The 20,058-nt window shown below is 35.0% G+C and overlaps 1 long non-coding RNA gene across 1 annotated transcript; it reads left to right on the top strand.

Annotated features, from left to right (window-relative positions):
* Window positions 1-473: 473 nt before the first annotated feature.
* On the top strand, window positions 474-1,930 carry LOC133820950 (uncharacterized). Its single transcript, XR_009887231.1, has 2 exons — window positions 474-636; window positions 1,372-1,930. It is a non-coding gene; the product is annotated as an uncharacterized LOC133820950 (long non-coding RNA).
* Window positions 1,931-20,058: the final 18,128 nt, after the last annotated feature.

Raw genomic sequence — 20,058 nt, 5'->3', positions numbered from 1 at the left:
AACACTTTTTGGTACTATGGGTACTATTGCCACTAAAAATAAACATTTGGTCTATGCCGCGTACAAAATCCAAACTTTGGGTACTTTTGCCATAATTATCCCTATATTTAATAAAAGAAGTTTTCTATTATGAATAATTCATTAACGATAATCTTATTAAAAAATTATAGTATTAATTTTATATTTTCTTTTAAAACTAATCAAAACTATTTTTTTTTAAACAAAAATGTCAATAAACTAAATTAAAACTTGAACGATAAAAAAAAACTGCTAACACTCTTTTCTTCTTTATTTTTTTTTAAAGAAAGACTTTCTTTAACCATTTCTTTCCTCTCCTTTCGACCCCTTCCTACTTTTTCTCCCAACGCACATCACCTCTTTCTCCCCAATCGTGACCCCTTCCTCCTCCTCCATTCGACCTCGCGCACAGCACCTCCTCAGTGGCGGCGCCCCCACTTCCCTTAGATAACTCGGGACCCATGACAGTTGCCCAGCCGCCGTTACCCAGCCATCTTCGACCACAACAACCCGTTTGACTGGAGTTAGCCTTTCTTCTCCAGCGACTGGTTTTTTCCTTCTCCCTACGCACAACGAAAGTGCGGCAACAACACCTCTGGCACTCTACAGATTCAATAGGTATGGAGCTCTGCCTTCTCTCCACATTCTCTCTCCAAGGTCTCTTTCTGTATTCTTGTTGCAATGTTTCTTACCACATTCTCACTGCAATGTTTCTCACCACATTCTTTCTGGATTTCTTTATCTCTTGTGCTTGCCTTTGGCTCCAACATTTTCTTTATATCCTCCTGTCTTGCTATGTATTCTTCCCCCTCCTTTTTTTTTTGAAAATAATTTCATTTTCTTCCTTTATCTGCCACTTGTTATGTTGGTGTAAGTTTATGGAAATTGATTTATCTGCCACCTCGCCATTTAGTAATCAAAGTGAATATGGGTAATGATATGGGTTATTTTTTGGCTGCTTGATTTTGGTTAAGCTTAATGTTTTTTGGGTAATGTTAAGCTTCTACTCAGCTTTGACACCTTTCTTATTTGCCGAATGGTATTCAGCCAAGAACTTGGTAGACCTCTCCAAAAGCTTATGATCAAAAGGAACAACTTGACAAAAAAATTAGCTTTTTTATTAACAAAAAAATACTTTTATGTTTTTATTATTTTCTAAATGTAATATTGACACTTTTACATTTCTATTTTAATTATGTTTTATTATAATTTTCATTGATCCTTCTCCTACATTCTGTTTCCACCAAATGATTATTTGTTGTAGTCATTTGTTACAGCTCGATTGAAATTAATTTTCATTGCAAGCTTAGATATCTTGACTATCTCTTGCTTCTAAATCATTTTTGGCTGCAGAAGGAAGTACATCTTGGGATGTGGTGAGTGCTAATGATTTATGGGAGGGAGAGAACATTGATTTGAATGAAGATGAGTATGTTCTCGTGAGTCAGGAGGAAGATTATAATGGAACAGAAGCACGTGTTGTTGTCAGCTTTGAGTGTTGGAGTTGGGGTAGGAGTTGGGTTGTTGAGTTCAGGGCAGTCAGTGAGTAAATGGGTTAAAGGAACGAATGGCTCCCCGGATTTGATTTCTGCGGACCAAATTGAGTATGAGCTGATGAGGTTGTTTGATAGCAGAGAAAACAAGGTTTCGTTTGAGAACTTTCCATACTATTTAAGGTAATTCAAGATTAAGATTTTTTGGGTTAATCTTGTTTTGTTTTTCTATGTTTTCTTTCCCGGAAAATGGGAGCTTGTAGCTTGGTATATTGTGCTATTAATATGGATAATGCCATCAGAGTTCATGTTAGAGATGATCTCTTTTTCTAGTGTTTTGCTCACTTCTCATGGATTTGTTATAACTAGTCCTTTGTAAAAGGCCTACTCTATATTTGTTTTAGCTTCTTTTCAATTAATTTTGAGACATTCTATTTTAGTTTTAGGGGCTTCACTGTTGCAGATTGTATTATTTTAAGAGATGACTCTTCTTTCCGAATCTAAATCTTCTCCCTGTTAATAATATAAGTTTTATTATTATGTAAGGGTAGTTTAGTCTTTTAGCCTCTCATTATTTTGGCTATATATTTTGTTGCTCTTGTACTCTTATTTTCATCTCTTTTGACATAATGAAAACCTAGCCTCCCTTTTGATTCTCTCTAAAATCTCATATGTCTATTTTGCCAAATTATCATGGTATTAGAGCCAGGTTCTTGAGTACTCTCGATTTGGTTGCGCTAGGATTATAATCTCGGTGATTTGATTTTGAGGTTTTCGCACCAATCTTGGGGATTTCGCACTTTGTTCTATTTATTTGGATTTCGATTGTTCGTCATGGCTGGCGCAAAAGATGATTCGCTTCAGTCCATCAATGTGCAATTGAATGGGTAGAATTATTCGTATTGGTATTATGTTATGAAATTTTTTCTAAAAGGGAAACATATGTGGGGTTATGTTTCTGGAACTTCCACAAAAACGAAGAACGATAAGGATGAGAGATTTGTAGAACAGTTGGATCTTTGCGATGCCAACAATTCGAAAATAATCACTTGGATCAACAACTCGGTTCAACAATCAATCGGTATCCAATTGGCGAAATATGAGACGGCGAAGGAAGTTTGGGAGCACTTGGAAAGGTTGTATACATAGTCTAATTTCGCAAAGCAGTATCAGTTGGAGATTGACATTCGGGCCCTTCAACAGAATAGCATGAACGCTCAGGAATTTTATTCTGCTATATCTAATATGTGGGATCAGCTTGCTTTGATTGAATCAGCGGAGTTACGGGCATTTGCCCCTTACATTGCTCGGAGAGACGCACAACGTCTGGTTCAGTTTTTGATGGCTCTTCGAGATGAGTTTGAAGGTCTTGCGTGGAACAATCCTGCATCGCAGTCCTCTTCCGTCGGTTGATTCGATGGTTAATGAGTTGTTAGCAGAAGAGATTCGCTTGAAGTCTCGTGTTGATAAAAGGGGGGGGGGGGGGGGCGGAAAAAGGGATACTTCCTTCTCCGAATTCCTCTGTCTTTGCAGTTCCTCATCGGCCAGCCTCCAACAATCAACACAAGACTCAAGCCAAGGGACACTGGAAGGCTCAATGTCCCAAATTGTTGAACATGGTGCAATCACCGAATCAGTCTCCTCACTGGAAATCTGGCAACCAACCTTATCGACCTCTTCACCCTATGTCTTCGAACATGGCAGCTATTGTTCCACCTGTAGATTCTGGAAGCACTCGTGGTACCTCTATTGCTACACTCACAGAGCAGTTTCAGAAGTTCATTGCCTCGCAGCCACATGCCATGTCAGCCTCCTCACATATAGGTTTGCCTTCTAGTAGTACACCATGTATATCTTCCTCTATATGGGTCCTTGATTCTGGAGCTTCACATCATATGTCACCTAATTCCAATTCCTTCTTGTCCATTAAATCAGCACCCTTTGTATCTGTCATGACTGCTGATGGCACTCCCATGCCATTAGCAGGGATTGGCTCGATTTGCACTCCAAAAATGTCATTCTCTGATGTATATCATATTCCAAATCTTACTTTGAATCTTGTCTCTGTTGGTCAATTATGTGACTCTGGTTTCTCAGTTATTTTCTCTAATTCTTGTTGTTATGTGCAGGATCCTCATTCCAAGAAGCTGATTGGGACAGGCCGTAGGCAGGGGGGGCTTTACATTTTAGATGAGTTGAGAGTTCCCGATGTTGCAGCTTCTAGAGTCGATTTGTCTTCATTTCGTTTAAGTTCGTCTTCGTCTAGTTTTTATTTATGGCATTCTCGTCTTGGACATGTATCTGGTTCACGTTTAAAGTACTTAGCTTCCACAGGAGTATTAGGAAAGTAACAAACCCATGATATTTCAGATTGTTGTGGTTGCAAATTGGCAAAATTTTCTGCTTTACCTTTTTATAAGAGTGTTTTTGTTTCTCTTGCACCTTTTTATTTGATTCACTCTGATGTGTGGGGGCCATCACCCGTTCTAACAAAAGGTGGATCACGTTACTATGTCTCTTTTATTGATGATTATACTCATTTTTTTTGGGTCTATCTTATGAAACATCGTTCTGATTTCCTCGCGATTTATCATATGTTTCGTGCTTTTGTTAAAACTCAACATAATGCTGTTATCAAATGTTTTCGATGTGATCTGGGTGGTGAATATACCTCCAATCGTTTCTTTGAATTGCTTGCTTTAGATGGTACCTTACATCAAACCTCTTGTACCGATACACCAGAGCAAAATGGGGTTGCCGAAAGAAAACACAAACACATTGTTGAAACTGCTCGTTCTATCTTATTGTCTGCTTATGTTCTTAGTGAGTTCTGGGGGGAAGCCATTCTGACTGCAGTTCATTCAATCAATATAATTCTGTCATCTGTCACTTCAGGTCTGTCTCCCTTTGAAAAACTTTATGGTTACGCTCCTGATTATTCTTCATTGAGAGTCTTTGGTTCCACATGTTTTGTTCTCCATCCTCATGTTGAACGTAGTAAGCTTACTTCTTGTTCCGCTCTCTGTGTATTTCTTGGTTATGGTGAAGGTCAAAAAGGATATCGATGTTATGATCCTGTTAGTAAAAAACTCTATGTTTCTCGCCATGTTGTGTTTCTTGAGCATATACCTTTCTACTCTATTCCATCGGACACCCCCAATCTACACAAATCTGATCTCACTCATATTGATCCATTTGATTCTTGTACTGTTGATACTCTTAACTTTACAGATGTCGGTTCTCAACCATTCGAAGTCCCTTCTATCCCTACTACTGCCCAAGATGCTTCTGAGATTGTGGATCCTGCTCCTCCTCCTCGCTACCCTCAAAGAATTCATAAGTCCACATAGTTACCTGATTTTGTCTACTCCACTTATTCTGATTCTTTCTCTTCTTTTTTGACTTCTATTCACCAACTCTTTGAGCCCTCTTCCTATAAAGAGGCTATTCTTGACCCTCTTTGGCAGCAGGCAATGGCTGAAGAACTCTCTGCGTTGTACAAGACAGGTACTTGGGATATTGTTCCTCTTTCTGTGGGGAAGCGTGCTATTGGTTCCCGTTGGGTTTACAAGATCAAGACTAAGTCTGATGGGTCAGTAGAGCGGTACAAAGCTTGTTTGGTGCTAAAGGCTTTGCTCAGGAGTATGGGATGGATTATGAGGAAACTTTTGCTCCAGTTTCCAAACATACCACTATTCGTACTCTCATTATTGTTGCGTCTGCTCGACAGTGGTCCATTTCTCAAATGGACGTTAAAAATGCCTTCTTGAACGGGACTCTTCAAGAAGAAGTTTACATGGTTCCTCCACCAGGTGTTCCTCATAATTCAGGAGAAGTTTGCAGATTGAAGAAGGCTCTTTATGGGCTTAAACAAGCTCCCCGAGCCTGGTTTGAAAAATTCTCCATCGTGATTACTTCTCTCGGCTTCCACCCCAGTGCACATGATTCAGCTCTCTTTATTAGGTGTACTTCTTCTGGCCGCACTTTACTCTCTTTATATGTTGATGATATGCTTATCACCGGTGATGATGCGAATGGGATAACGGAGTTGAAAATGCACTTGACTCATGAATTTGAGATGAAAGATTTGGGTTCCCTACGGTAATTTTTAGGGATAGAAGTAGCTTACTCTCCTCGTGGCTATCTTCTTTCTCAATCTAAGTACATTGCTGATATTCTCGATCAGGCTCGTCTCTCTGATGCTCGCACTGTTGATACCCCTCTTGAGCTTAATGCCAGGTATTCTTCATCTGATGGTGTTGCCTTGTCAGATCCCTCTCTATATCGCACTCTGGTTAGTAGCTTAGTGTACCTTACTATCACGAGGCCAGACATCGCTTATGCAGTTCACATTGTCAGTCAGTTTGTTGCATCTCCCACTACCGTTCATTGGGCAGCTGTGCTTCGCATTCTTCGATATCTTCAGGGAACTCAATTTCAGAGTCTGCTTTTTCCATCTACGTCAATTTTAGAGTTACGTGCCTACTCAGATGCAGATTGGGGTGGTGATTGTACTGATCGCAAATCTACCACTGGTTTTTGTATATTTTTTTGGAGATTCTCTTATTTCTTGGAAGAGTAAAAAACAGACTGTTGTCTCTCGATCGTCTACAGAAGCAGAATATCATGCCATGGCCTCCACTACCACTGAAATTGTTTGGTTGCTTTGGTTACTTGCTGATATGGGTGTTATTCTCTCAGATCCTACTCCGATGCATTGTGACAATGTTAGTGCTATTCAGATTACTCGCAACTCCATTTTTCATGAGTGCACGAAACATATTGAGATAGATTGTCATCTTACTCGTCACCACTATCAGAATGGGACCATCACTTTACCATTTTTCACTTCCACTATGCAGATTGCCGACTTGTTTACGAAGGCTCATACTATTTCTCGTTTTCATTTCTTAGTTAGCAAACTCTCGATGCTTCCCACAAATGCATCGTGAGTTTGAGGGGGGATGTTAATAATATAAGTTTTATTATTATGTAAGGGTAGTTTAGTCTTTTAGCCTCTCATTATTTTGGCTATATATTTTGTTGCTCTTGTACTCTTATTTTCCTCTCTTTTGACATAATGAAAACCTAGCCTCCCTTTTGATTCTCTCTAAATTCTCATTTGTCTATTTTGCAAAATTATTACTCCCATCATTACTATTTTAGATTTTTTTTTCAACTCCATCTAGTTTTGCATTTAGTTGCCAACCTAGGTCAACATAGTAAGAAGGTTTTGAGTGTTTAAAAAAGTCAAGGTGATGGTGGGAATAGTGTTCAGTATAAGGATTTATATATTAAGTATAAAGTCATGGATCACCTTTGCATTTCAGTAATAAGATATTCTATAAAATATGAACTTAGAGAAGAATTCACATTAAACCAAAAGTTGTGTATCATAACAATGCAGGAAAAAATTGAATTGGTTTAATTTGATGATTCCTTATCTTGACTGGCTATAGTAAGGTTATAATTTAGGCTTTTGATGTTAACTGCATGTATGTTAAGGTTAAAGATTCAAGAATGATAACTTCTGGTTTATGTGCACTTATATCTTCTAAGACATAGATGGAACTTTCTAAGATTAAAATCTGGATTTACATACTCTTTCTCATGTCCATGGAGTTCAGATTCTGAATCTGTTATGTCAAATATCTTGACCATGACAGAATTCTAAAGTAACTTAAAGTATTGCTGCTCTTTCCCTTTTCATGTTAATCTTTGCAATATGAATCTGTTTTGCTAATGCAACATCATCATGCTTCGTACTCATTGAATGGTGCCAATGACAGTGAGAAAACAAAGGTGTTGTTGACAAGTACTACACATGTTCATTTGAAGTACTCAGAAATCATCTTCGACTACCTCAGAAAGTGTACAACTTATATGTTATGGTAGAATTTCTTGTATTTTTTGCTGTGTTTGAAGTCTACTCCTAAAAAGAATAAATGTTCCTAGCAGAACAAGAAACACTATCTTGTTTTATGTAACTACAATTCTCTCTCCTCCATTTATATTAGAAAAGCTATAGAGAATTAAATTGGAGGATTTCTTAGACTAAAGCTTCTGGATACACACTGCATCTGCATGGATTGTTTGTTTGTCTAGAAAATGCAAAAGGTAAAAACTTTGTAATAAGCTTGATTTTGACTTTTTTTTTGGGAATTTTCAGATGGATTTCAAGTCTGGGCTCTCTTGCGTTTGATGGTATTTATTAGTTCTGATTGAAAGTTGTATTGATTAAAACTTATATAAGTGTTTGATATTTGACATTTGACATTTGGTGTTTGGTATTTTGGTTTGTGAATTGAAAGCCTGTATCTGTTTTGGTGTTTTGGTATTTTAGGTGCTTGATGATATGCATTTTTAATGGATATAAGTGGATGACCAATCTGAACTTTGATATTTCTTTTTTGGTTATAAAAAGCTGTGATTCCTCTCTTTCCCTTATTAATTTAAGTAAGAACTTCAGATCTGTTTCAAGTACTTCATGGATGATTGGCCTTTTTTTATTTTTTTGGGCAAAAGATAACTAGCTTTTTAGTTTGCACTTTTGTTGTGTTAGTTGATTATGTCTCATTAATTATGTACTGCATACTCGATGTCAAAACATATTTGGAAATATATTAGCAAATTCACAATGTATGGTTATCAAACTAAGCTACTACCTTGTAAATTTGGCGCTGACATCACATCGATATTGTATATGTATACATCATTTATATCATTTGGTTTAACTTTGAGTTTTTTTTAATCATTTTTCTTATTATTGAATTTTTTCCTTGTAGCTTGATTTTTTTTTCTCCCTATGCAAATAATAGTATTGAATTTGATTAAGAAAATTAAAAGAAAAAATAAAAAACAACATAATATTCAAAGTTGTAAATTTTTGTCTTATTAATGATACGAAGATAGAATTTGATAAAATAAAATTGTCATAAGTTTCTCAATGAGACATTATCTTTTGTTGGGTGGATTAATTTGGTTTTTGAATTAATTTTTCTCATATATGTAGAAAAAAAATTATATCATATTCTACTCTACTTTTCAAACATGACTTAAAAGTATTGGTGTTGCTGCAAATATGTTCTCGACAACCTATATGGTTTACTAGTTCACTTTATTCAAAACTTTTCTAATAGAATTTCTTCTGCATATCTGCTTGATGTTTCACGATATAGATTAGCTGTTAAAATATTTGTTTGAATAGATGGCAGGAATCTTTAAGCCATTTTAAGCACATTTTTTATCTGGGTAAGCAAGGAAAGCATAGAGATGTCAAGGTTTACTTAATTCCTGGAAACCATGACATTGGCTATGAAAGTAACCTCATTCATAGTCCAGAGGTAATCAAGCACCTTAATTCTATAAAATGTCATGTATTTTCAAACTGTCATGATTATTTTGTTAATTATATTTGTTCTACTTATAATCAGGAGTTTGGAAAGAGAAACTATCAATTTACAGCAGGAGAAGTAGAATTTACTGCAATTGATGCCCAAACTTTAGATGGTAAAAGAGAACAAGAAACTATTTTTTGTTTATCTATCATATAATTGTTGTTTGAACTCTGAAATTTGGATGTGATAATAATGAATGTGACGTCAGCCAAGAAATTATTTTTCCTGGACATGGAGGTTTAATATCAATTAACCCGTGCAGTTGGTATCTTTATTATAATTGATCTTAATTTCTCATGGAATTTGCACTCCTTGTATAATGCAAAATGATTTATTATTGCTCTGATGGCATTTAGATGACTCTGTATTAGAGTGTAGATGACTAGATTCTTTAATTAACAATGGTAAATCATCCACAACACATCATCAAAAGAATCGAGCTTTCTTGTCTCAGAATTTGTCAAGAATGTATCAATGGGTATAGAATGTTGACTTATGTTTATTTTGTGTTATTAAGTTTGTGGTTACAATATAATTAACTCATTTACGTATTCTGCATGTTTTAGCTTTTCAATGTTATCCAAGGGTTTTATTGACCCATATTCCATTGTATCGAGGCGATTGGACATATTGTGGACCTAATCGTAAATCTCCAATTATCAACCAGGTATTGATTTATCTGTTCTTTTTTCTTGGTTTCCTATCAGTGCATTTTTTTTCATTATTCATTACTTCATATCCTAACCTTTATGTAGAGTGGTTGTGAATAATTTTTATGGTTTCACTTTTGTCAACATTTTTCACATGTATCAGATTGTTATTCTCTTTTGTTTCTGATTCCAGCGAGTGACGCGCATGGCTGATAGAGAAATAATGTTTGATTATATTATTGCTTTTCTACAAAATGTGCACTTGAAAGAGTACTTTGAGTTGGTGACCTCGTAGATGCTTTCGGATTGATCTTTGTTTCAAATAAATAAGTACCAGAATTACATTTCTAAGGAGTCATCAGATTTCTTACTGGAGTTGATCAAACCTGTAAGTACTTTATTTTTTTTTTATGCATGTAAGTTGGCCCCAATACAGACTTTAGGCAGAGATTGACACATTATAGACACGCAGGCAACTATCTTGACGTCATGTGCAACTATGGTCTCAACTTGCAATGAAGAAGCATGAGCTAATTTATTGATTTAAGACACTTTATATTGTGTCCATGAAAAGTTTAAGTTCAAGTTGAGCAATCATTAACATGTACTTCTTTTCAGGTACTTATCTTGTCTAGTCACGATCATGATCAATGTACTATAACTCATAAGTCAACATCCGGGTCTGTAATGGAGGTATGCATCCACTTTATTTGGTTTATGTAACAATTATTAAGGCATGATATATCGATAACAATAGTCTACAGCACACTGTAGGGACTGTAAGTTGGCAGCAGGGAATTCTGTACCCATCTTTCATGTTGTTGTCTGCTACTAATGTTGTACTTTCAAACACTTCAAGTCCTGATGAAGCAATATCAACTCAGCTGTGCTTTCTTCCAAGGAAAATTTTCATTTGCATATGGTAACTTTCCTTGTTAATTTGTAAAAACTATGAATGAATTTCACGCTTTAATTGACTTGTTCACAAACTCCCATTTGCTCTGTAATATGTCAGGTATATCGTACTATTCATGTTTACCCTTCTTGCTCTGATGCTTTGGCCCACTAGTAGTGTGAGATTTTGGCATTGTTTGAGCTGTTGTATTCTCCCATGTGGATGACCAATTGGAATTCCAATAAGGGCAAGAGATGAAGTTGTAGAAAATAAGGGTATCAACAATGGAAAACCTACTTTAATGGAAAAAGAAGATTGGGAGGTTGCTCATCAAAATGTCTTGGAAAATACAGTTGATGATTAACCTTATATAGAGTAAGTACATTATTTAAATTAATTTTCTTAACTTAAACAAATATTTTTAGTGATTATTATGTTGTAGTAACAATATTATTCAATACAGAGAACATTTGCAACATCTAAATAAGGAAAATCGAACGAAATCTAGAAAGCATATTCAAGATGAGCATCATCGTACCTTTTGACATTGGTTTCCTGATAAGGTGATATTTTACTTTAAAATGACAACTCCAATATAAATTATTTTTAACGACTGTTTGCATAAATGTAATTAAGGTATTATTCATTCGTGTAGATTCAGAAAGAGTTGACCAGTGAGTTGCATGAAGTTACCGAAACTTTGAGATGGCTTTCATTAGGTCTGACTCGATTGGCAATTAAGCACGATGTGTTTATAATTAATGGTTGTAGGTTCAACACTAAAGCTCGTGATGATGTTAGGGTCACCCAAAATAGTGGGGTATAAACATTATATAAATTAGTTTCTTTTTAAGTATAAATATAATATCGTTAACTTTCATGTATGTAGTATAATATATTATGAGTTTTTCGATAGAGAAATATCACACTTTTTTTGGTTTCATTGAGCCATCGTGGTCATCGAGAATTGGGGCAAATATGGATAATCGGGCTGATATTATCTCAGAGTGTATCAATGACACAGTGATGGGTCAAACTTGGGTAATGTCATACCATTTCTTGTAAGTAAAATTTCCATTTAATATTAATTTTACTTATACCTTATGTTTATTTTAATAACTTTGTTTTAAATGTAGACGTCACTGGATGTTAGTGATTATTTATCCAGATGACCATACATGTTACTATCTTGATCCACTTAGAAAATCTCCTCCAAATGATTTGAAGAACCTTATGAATAGGTAATACTTTTGAAACTCATTTTAGAATATAATATGTTTATTTGATATGGAGATAAAAAATTAATATGCTCTTCATATTGATGTATATATAGTGTCTCTTTACACATTAAGCAAAAGATAGGAAGGAATGAAAAAAATTACAAGTGGAAAATAGTCAATTGCCCTCGTCAAACATCGTTAGTAGAGTGCGGCTTTTATATCATAAGGATGATGGACTATTGCTTGAATGAGACACCCATGCGATGACTAACTAGTAATGCAAGTGTATACAATTCTATTGAATTTAATTTCTGACTTGGTTTTTTATTTTGTGTTTTGTAGTGTGGTGGGAATAATACATATACACTTGACGAAATTAATGAAACTCGAAATGAATGGGCAACCAAGCTTCTTGAGCGGATGAGTCATAGCTAGAGTAACTTTTGAAATAAGAATTAAAAAATATACTAATTGTATTTTTTAGTTAGCACTTAGTTATTGCAACTGTATATTTTGATATTGTAATTTTTAGATTTAGAACATATTGAGTTCTATTGATTTTGTCTACTTGTTGATTCTGTCTGAACTATGTTGTAATTATACAGGAAATTATGAATGAATATAGTGGTTGAAAATAGAGAAATGAAAAAATTCACATATTTTACATGAGACGTCGGTCTCCACAAAACTGTCATCTTATGTATTGCAGGAGACGATGCTTGCACATCAATTGTCATCTCATATACTACAGGAGGATGATGCTTGAGTAGGAACTGTCGTCTCATTTATTTCAGTGGACGACGCTTGCACAAAAACTGTTGTCTCATGTACCACAAAAGACAACGTTTGTATAGGAACTATCGTCTCATGTTCAACACGAGATGACACTTTTATTTAAACTATCGTTTCATGCTTTACATGGCATGACATTGCATGAGACGACGATATTAGAACCGATGTACGAGAGTCTATACGACGGTTTAAAACCATCGTCCTATGTCAATTTTGTAGTGGTGATTGACTATAAGAAAATAAGGAAAAAGTTGAAGAAGATAGTGCATGTAATTGTCTTTCTCTAATTGAAATTATAATGCTAAAAAAATTCTTTACAACATATCATTTTTAATAATAATTCGAAGCAAAACAAATTAATTAACGTGTGTGTTACGTGTAAGCAAGTTAATCACTTTTTACATAAAAAAATCTTACTTTTAGCCAACTTGATTTCAATTAAAAATAAAATTATATCATTTTAGACTTTATGATTTGTCTTGTTATCTGATTAGACTCTCTATTTTGTAAAATAATTTAAATAGTGTCATAAACTCAATTTTGATAAAGAAAAAATAAATATAACAATACAATTGTCAGGCAAAGTAATTGCACTTTTATACTGAGTTGTTAGTTGGTGAATTATTTATGATTTTAGTTCAAATTTTTTAATCAAAATCTAGTTCAAGAGTCTACTTAAACCATTTTATAAAACACAGAGTCTAAAAAATAATTTATCAAAATAAAGAATACAAACGGATAATTAATGAGACAAAAGACATGATCCAAAATAGTATAGTCCCATTAAAAATTTTGTTTTACTCGTATAAAAAATTGTAAGAACAAGTATGTAGATTGTTAAAAATTTATCCACCTTAGTATAGCAAAATCCTTTTATTTTGACATACTTTCTAGAATTTTTCAATACAAAATTACCATTTAATATTTTTTTTAATTCCTAATAACTCTATAATTAATAAATTAAACATTTTTTACAACTATCACATAAAAAATTATTTATAAAATGAAAAGAGCTATAATCTCAAATTTAATTTAACTTTTAACTCCAAATAAATAAAATATAAGTATCAATAAATTTAAATTAAAATATTTATGTAATTAAAATTAAAATTATTAGCAAAATTACAATATTTAATTTATATGTTTGTAAATTAATTTAATGATGTGAGTTTTTTTGTACTCTTATGTATTATTCTTTGATCAAAAATGTCAATTTGTTTTTTTTAATCTACCCTATTTTTTATTATTTTATTTTGTAATTTATCAAATCTTAATAGTTTTTCAAGTAAGTTATTGACCAATTAATCATAAACTCTTGAATTACTGGATTTATTCTTATTATTTTCTAAGCCTATAATTGTTGGGAAGCTTTTTCTTATCATGTTGGTCGCAATCTTACCCAGTGTTTTTGTAAAGTAGATCGTTTTGGTACCTTGTGTTTACAAAAATTAATGTTCATTTGGTACCCTGTAATTTGAAATCGTACATATTTAGTACCATGTATTTTGAAATCGTACATATTTATTACTCTAAACTCAAATTTAATTAATAAAATTTAATCATATACTCTCAATTATATGAGTTACAAATTCAAATTTTATTACTTAATTACATATAACTGATGATTGTTTAGTCATACTGATAAAATTTTATTTATTAAATCTGAGTCTATGGTACTAAATATGTATAATTTTAAAATATATGGTACCATATGAACATTATTGAAAAAAGATGGTACTAAAATGATAATTTGCAAAAACACAGGATACCAAATGAGTAAATTCTCTTTTTTAGTAGACCATAATTTGAATTTGTGTCTTTTAAGGAATAGAAATAATGAGACCATAAGCATAGTTCAGTTGATAATACACTCTTGTTCTCACAGAAAAACAGTGCCTAATGTTGACGCCGTTTTTCGTCAATTTAAACAGTAGAGCAATTAAGCAAGTGGAAAATGGAGCGAATGAATTTAAAGAGGAAGACAAGAAGAATTTTACGTGGTTCAGCAGTTAATCATGCAGACATCCTCCTGTTCAAGCTCGTTTATGCTGGGTGTTGATAGGTGTTCGATTGGCACAACATTCAGCTCGTCGACCTCGGTGGATGATGCGAGCCTAGCTAGGGCGTCTGCATTCGAATTTTGTTCTCGGGGAACGTGCTCTATCATCTAAAACTCGAAATGTTCGAGTGCTGCTTTTGCTTTTTCCAGATATGCAGCCATTCTTATCCCACGAGCCTGGTATTCCCCTAAGATTTGGTTGACCACCAACTGAGAGTCACTGTAGCAATGTATCACCTTAGCCTTGAGTTCCTTGGCTATCCGAAGTCCTGCCAGTAGAGCTTCGCATTCAGCCTCATTATTTGACGCTTCGAAGTCAAATCTCAAAGCAGAGTGAAATCGACTCCCATTTGGGGTGATTAGTATTATTCCTGCCCCCGATCCATTTTCATTGGAAAACCCATCGACATAAAGTTTCCACAGCTCGCGGGCTGGGGTTATAACTTCGCCGTCAGTCACTCTGGTGCATTCCACTATGAAGTCTACCAGGGCCTGTCCTCTAATGGTTGTCCTCGGATGATAAGTGATCTCGAATTGTCCGAGCTCAACAACCCATTTCAATAATCGGCCCGAGGCTTCTGACTTTGATAAGACTTGTTGTAGTGGTTGGTCAGTTAACACATGGATGGGGTATGCTTGAAAATAAGGTCGGAGCTTTCGAGATGAGTGAATTAGGCTGAGAGCCAATTTCTCCATTAAGGGGTATCTCGATTATGCCCCCAGTAACCTTTTGCTGACATAATATACTGGCTTTTCCACCTTCTAGTCCTCTCAGATGAGGACGACGCTGATGGCGTGTTCCGTTGTAGCGAGATATAGATACAAAATATCTCCTGTGACAGATTTCGACAAGATAGGAGGCTCCGCGAGATGCTTCTTGATCTCCTGAAATGCTAGCTCGCATTCCTCTTACCACTCAAACTTTTTGCCCCCTCTCAAAAGATAAAAAAATGGTAGACAACGGTCTGTAGACTTCGAGATAAACCTACTTAATGCCGCCATCCGTCCAATCAAACTCTGGACATCTTTATGCTTTCAAGGTGAGGGCATGTCAATTAATGCCTGGATCATGTCAGGATTAACTTCTATTCCCCGTGCGTTTATAGTGAAACCTAGGAACTTCCCTGATGATACTCCAAAAGAGCATTTCTGGGGGTTGAGCTTCATGTTGTATTTCTGAAGCATGGCAAAGCATTCTTTGAGGTCGTCCACATGGTTATTGTTATGTTTAGATTTGAACAACATATCATCAACATAAACTTCCATGTGATTTCCTATTTGCTCAGAGAACATCATATTTATGAGCTGTTGGTAAGTGGCTCCAGCATTCTTGAGTCTGAACGACATGACATTGTAGCAATACAATCCTTTGTAGGTTACAAAACTCGTATGATCTTGGTCCGGGGCATGCATGGAAATCTGGTTATATCCAGAATAGGCGTCCATGAATGACATAAGTCCATGCCTAGCTGTGGCATCTACGAGTTGGTTGATTTGAGGTAGGGGAAGCAGTCCTTAGGACATGCTTTATTAAGGTCAGAGTAATCGATACAAGTTTGCCATGTTCCATTAGGTTTCGAAACTAGCACCGGGTTAGCGACCCAATCCGGATAGAAGGCATCTCGTATGAATCGATTTTCCTTTAACCTGTCGACCTCTTCCTTCAGGGCTCTCTTCCTGTCATCATCCAGGAGTCTTCGGTTTTGCTGCTTCGGGGGAAGCTTTTGTCAATATTAAGGGCGTGGCTTATCACATTCAGGCTTATCACTACAAGAAAAAATGCTTTTAATAACACCAAAAATGCGTTATCAAAACATACCATAAAACTTTTTGATGTGTTAAGACCGACTATGTTATTGTAGGTCAGGGTACTTTACATAATACTTTATCATTGTTATACAGATGTGTTATTATACTGTCAACGATAACACACTTTCTGTGTTATTTTAATAAATAGATAAGTGTTTAATTATATTATTTATAGTCGATTATATAACACATTTCAATACTTATAAATTTGTGTTATACTACAATTTAGTATGACACATTTTTTGTGTTAATAATGAAGTTTGCATAACAAAATTCTTTACATAAAAAGTGTTATTGTAATAGATATTATAACACAATTTTCGTATTATTTTAATATTTAGATAAGTTTAAATTATCATTATATAACACTAATTTATTCTATTATATTTTAATTTTTTGATATATAATTAAAATTAGCTTTCTAATATATACTAGCATCATCAAATGAACTTGATTTTCAAATAACAAAAAGTAAAAACATTCAATATTGTATTAACAATCCACAAATTAGTTTAAAACATTCTACATTGTCATAAAAAAAATGTTCTTTAAGTATTCAAGTAGTCTTAAATATTCAACATGAGAGGAATACTTAAGTATCCTACAGCTGCCCAACACAAAGCCTTCAACATTAAGTATCCTTTTCTATTTCGCTTATCACATCAGCAAAATAAACAAAGAAATATTTTATTGTTATTATCTAGCATCACAAATTACTTCAAGAAAAATACTATGGAAATTATATACATGAGAGGACACCACATACAAAATAATGAATTCACAACTACACCAAAGCAAACAAAGAAACCAAGCACTAAATTTCATTCAACTTGAAAATAATAAATAATTACAACAAAGCATTAACTCAATAGCATAAAATAGTGCAAAAAAGAAAAACAAAAAATAGACAAGTAAATAATACCCTTCCTATTAACGAACAAGCCCCTCCAAGAGTTAGACAAATTCAATAACAACCTCTAATCTTTTAAGAAATGCAGATATATATACAACAAAACAATAATACAAAAACATATTCTTCAGATATAAATATCCAAAATAAGACACATCTCAAATATCACAACACCATTGAACAATTGATAAACATATTTAGAAAGCCAATGTTACACCAATAAAGAAACATTTTGAGAAACCAAATCCTTTAAAAATAACATTTCAATATGAGAATATCAAAATACAACAAAGATAGGTTGTAAGAAATGAAAAATCAAGCAATAAAACGTTTAATGGAGGACTCGTGATAATTCAAACGTAAAAGCAAGACTCATTATTTCATTAATAAAGGACTTGTGATAATTTGAAAATGCTAATGTGATTATTCATAAATATTTGTAACCAAATTTAAAAAATTCCCTTCTTAATTAAAATGAAACTCAAAGCAATTAGGAATCTTTGATTGCACAAGTAATTCTCTCAATTAAATTAGCTGCAGAAACAAGTTCTATGGTTATGGTCAAATCCAAAATAACTAGAAAATCAAGTTAAAAGTAAGGCACAACTCACAAGGGGCTTGACAGGAAGTAAAGCATTGGCAATATAATAATTAGTAATATAATAAACCTTCTTTGTATGCTTAGTGGCAATACATGTGATCAGGAATAAAAATCACACAGTTTTCCTTTTTATGTGAAGAAAAACCTCACTATATATAAAATCCTTCCTCCTTCTACTACTCTCTCTCTCTCTCTCTCTCTCATATTATCTTCTCATACATTTGTTGTGTTCAAGTTAGTGATTTTTTTTTTTAACATATATAACCTTTTTCCTGGTCGCATAAAGACATGGTTGGAATTGACCCAGCATTTATCAGCCATGCCCTGAACACAGATAAAATCTTTCCACCAGTGCAACAGAAAAGAATGCTGCTCGACAAAGATAGATCGAAGGCTCTAAAGGAAGAAGTCGAGAAGCTAAAGGAGAACAGATTCATCAGGGTAGAGTTTTATCCATCATGGGTCTCTAATCCCATACTAGTACCCAAGTCGAATTGCAAGTGGAGAACATGTGTGGATTTCACAAATCTTAATAAAGCATGCCCGAAAGATTGTTTCCCTCTTCCAAGGATCGACCAGCTGGTCAATGCTACTTCAGGGCACGAGATTCTATCATTTATGGATGCATACTATGGGTACAATCAGATCAGTATGCACCCACCTGAAGAGGATCACACTAGCTTTCAGACCGATACAGGGCTTTACTGTTACAAAGTAATGCCATTCGGTTTGAAAAACGCTGGTGCGACTTACCAGCGACTGGTCAATCACATGTTTAAAGAGTTGATCGGTACAAACATGGAAGAATATGTTGATGACATGCTGGTTAAGCCGAAAAAGGTATAAGAACACGTAGGGGACCTGCAAGAGTGCTTTAACGTCTTGAACAAATATCAGATGAAGCTGAATCCTCTCAAGTGTTCCTTCGGAGTTGGATAAGGGAAATTTTTGGGATTTATAGTGAACTCACGAGGAATTGAAGCTAATCCCGAAAAGATCAAGGCCCTAATCGATATGAAATCGCCAACAAATATAAAAGATGTCCAAAGTTTGACCGGGAGAATCACTGCTCTAAGTAGATTTATCTCCAAATCAACAAACAAATGTGTTCCATCTTTTAATCTACTTAGGGGCAATAAGAAATTTGAGTGGACAGAATAGTGCGAGCAAGATTTCCAGGCACTGAAGTCTCATATGTCGCAGCCAATGATTTTATCTAAACTGGTTGAAAAAGAAACTTTGTTCATCTATTTGGCGGTCATGGAATATGCTGCTAGTGTTGTCTTGGTAAGAGAGGAGGAAAATCTACAAAAAGTCATATATTATGTAAGCAAAAGGCTAATAGGAGCAGAATTGTGGTATCCGCCCATTGAAAAATTAGCCTACTGCTTGATCTTAGCCTCCAGAAAGCTGCGATCATACTTTCAAGCTCATTCCATCACAGTACTGACCGACCAGCCCCTACAACAAGTTCTGTAGAAGCCAGAAGCCGCTGGTTGATTATTGGAATGGGCAGTTGAACTTGGGCAGTTTGAAATTTCTTACCTACCACGGGCAGTAGTAAAAGGGCAAGCCCTGGCCGACTTTGTTGCAGAGCTCACTAGGCTTCTAGACCGTGAATAGACAGAAGAGGCTAAGCCTCAAAGCCAAACTCCCCCTTGGAAGTTGTTTACAGATGATTCTTCTAATGAACATCATTTTGGCGCTGGAGTGATTTTGGTAACACCTGAAGGACATCGATTCCACTGTGCAATCAAATTCGACTTCACAGCGTCCAACAAGGAAGCCGAGTATGAAGCGCTGTTCACAGGTTTACGATTAGTCAGGGACATGAACATAAAGTCACTTGAAATCTATAGTGACTCCCAGTTGGTGGTTAATCAGATTACTGGAGAGTATCAAGCTCGAGGGCTGAAGATGGTTGCTTACTTGAACAAAGCAAAGGATTTGTTGGCACAGTTTGAAAGATATACTCTCCAGCAAGTACCTCGTGACCAAAACTCAAACGTTGATGCCTTGGCCAAGTTAGCAAGTGCAAATGATGCAGACACGCTGAATATAGTGCCTGTTGAACGATTGTCCACACCAAGCATCAGCACAGAAGAAACTTTTCTGGTAATTCAGGCAGCAGATACATGGATGGCACCTTTCACTAAGTACTTGGCGCATGGATGGCACCCTCCAGAGGTAGGCTGCTCAGTTTATCCTGGTCGA

Source organism: Humulus lupulus, chromosome 3 (genome assembly GCF_963169125.1).
Source record: "Humulus lupulus chromosome 3, drHumLupu1.1, whole genome shotgun sequence".
Lineage (NCBI taxonomy): Eukaryota > Viridiplantae > Streptophyta > Magnoliopsida > Rosales > Cannabaceae > Humulus > Humulus lupulus.
Note: the sequence above shows the minus strand (reverse complement) of the source record. Positions and strands in the feature narration are given on the sequence as shown.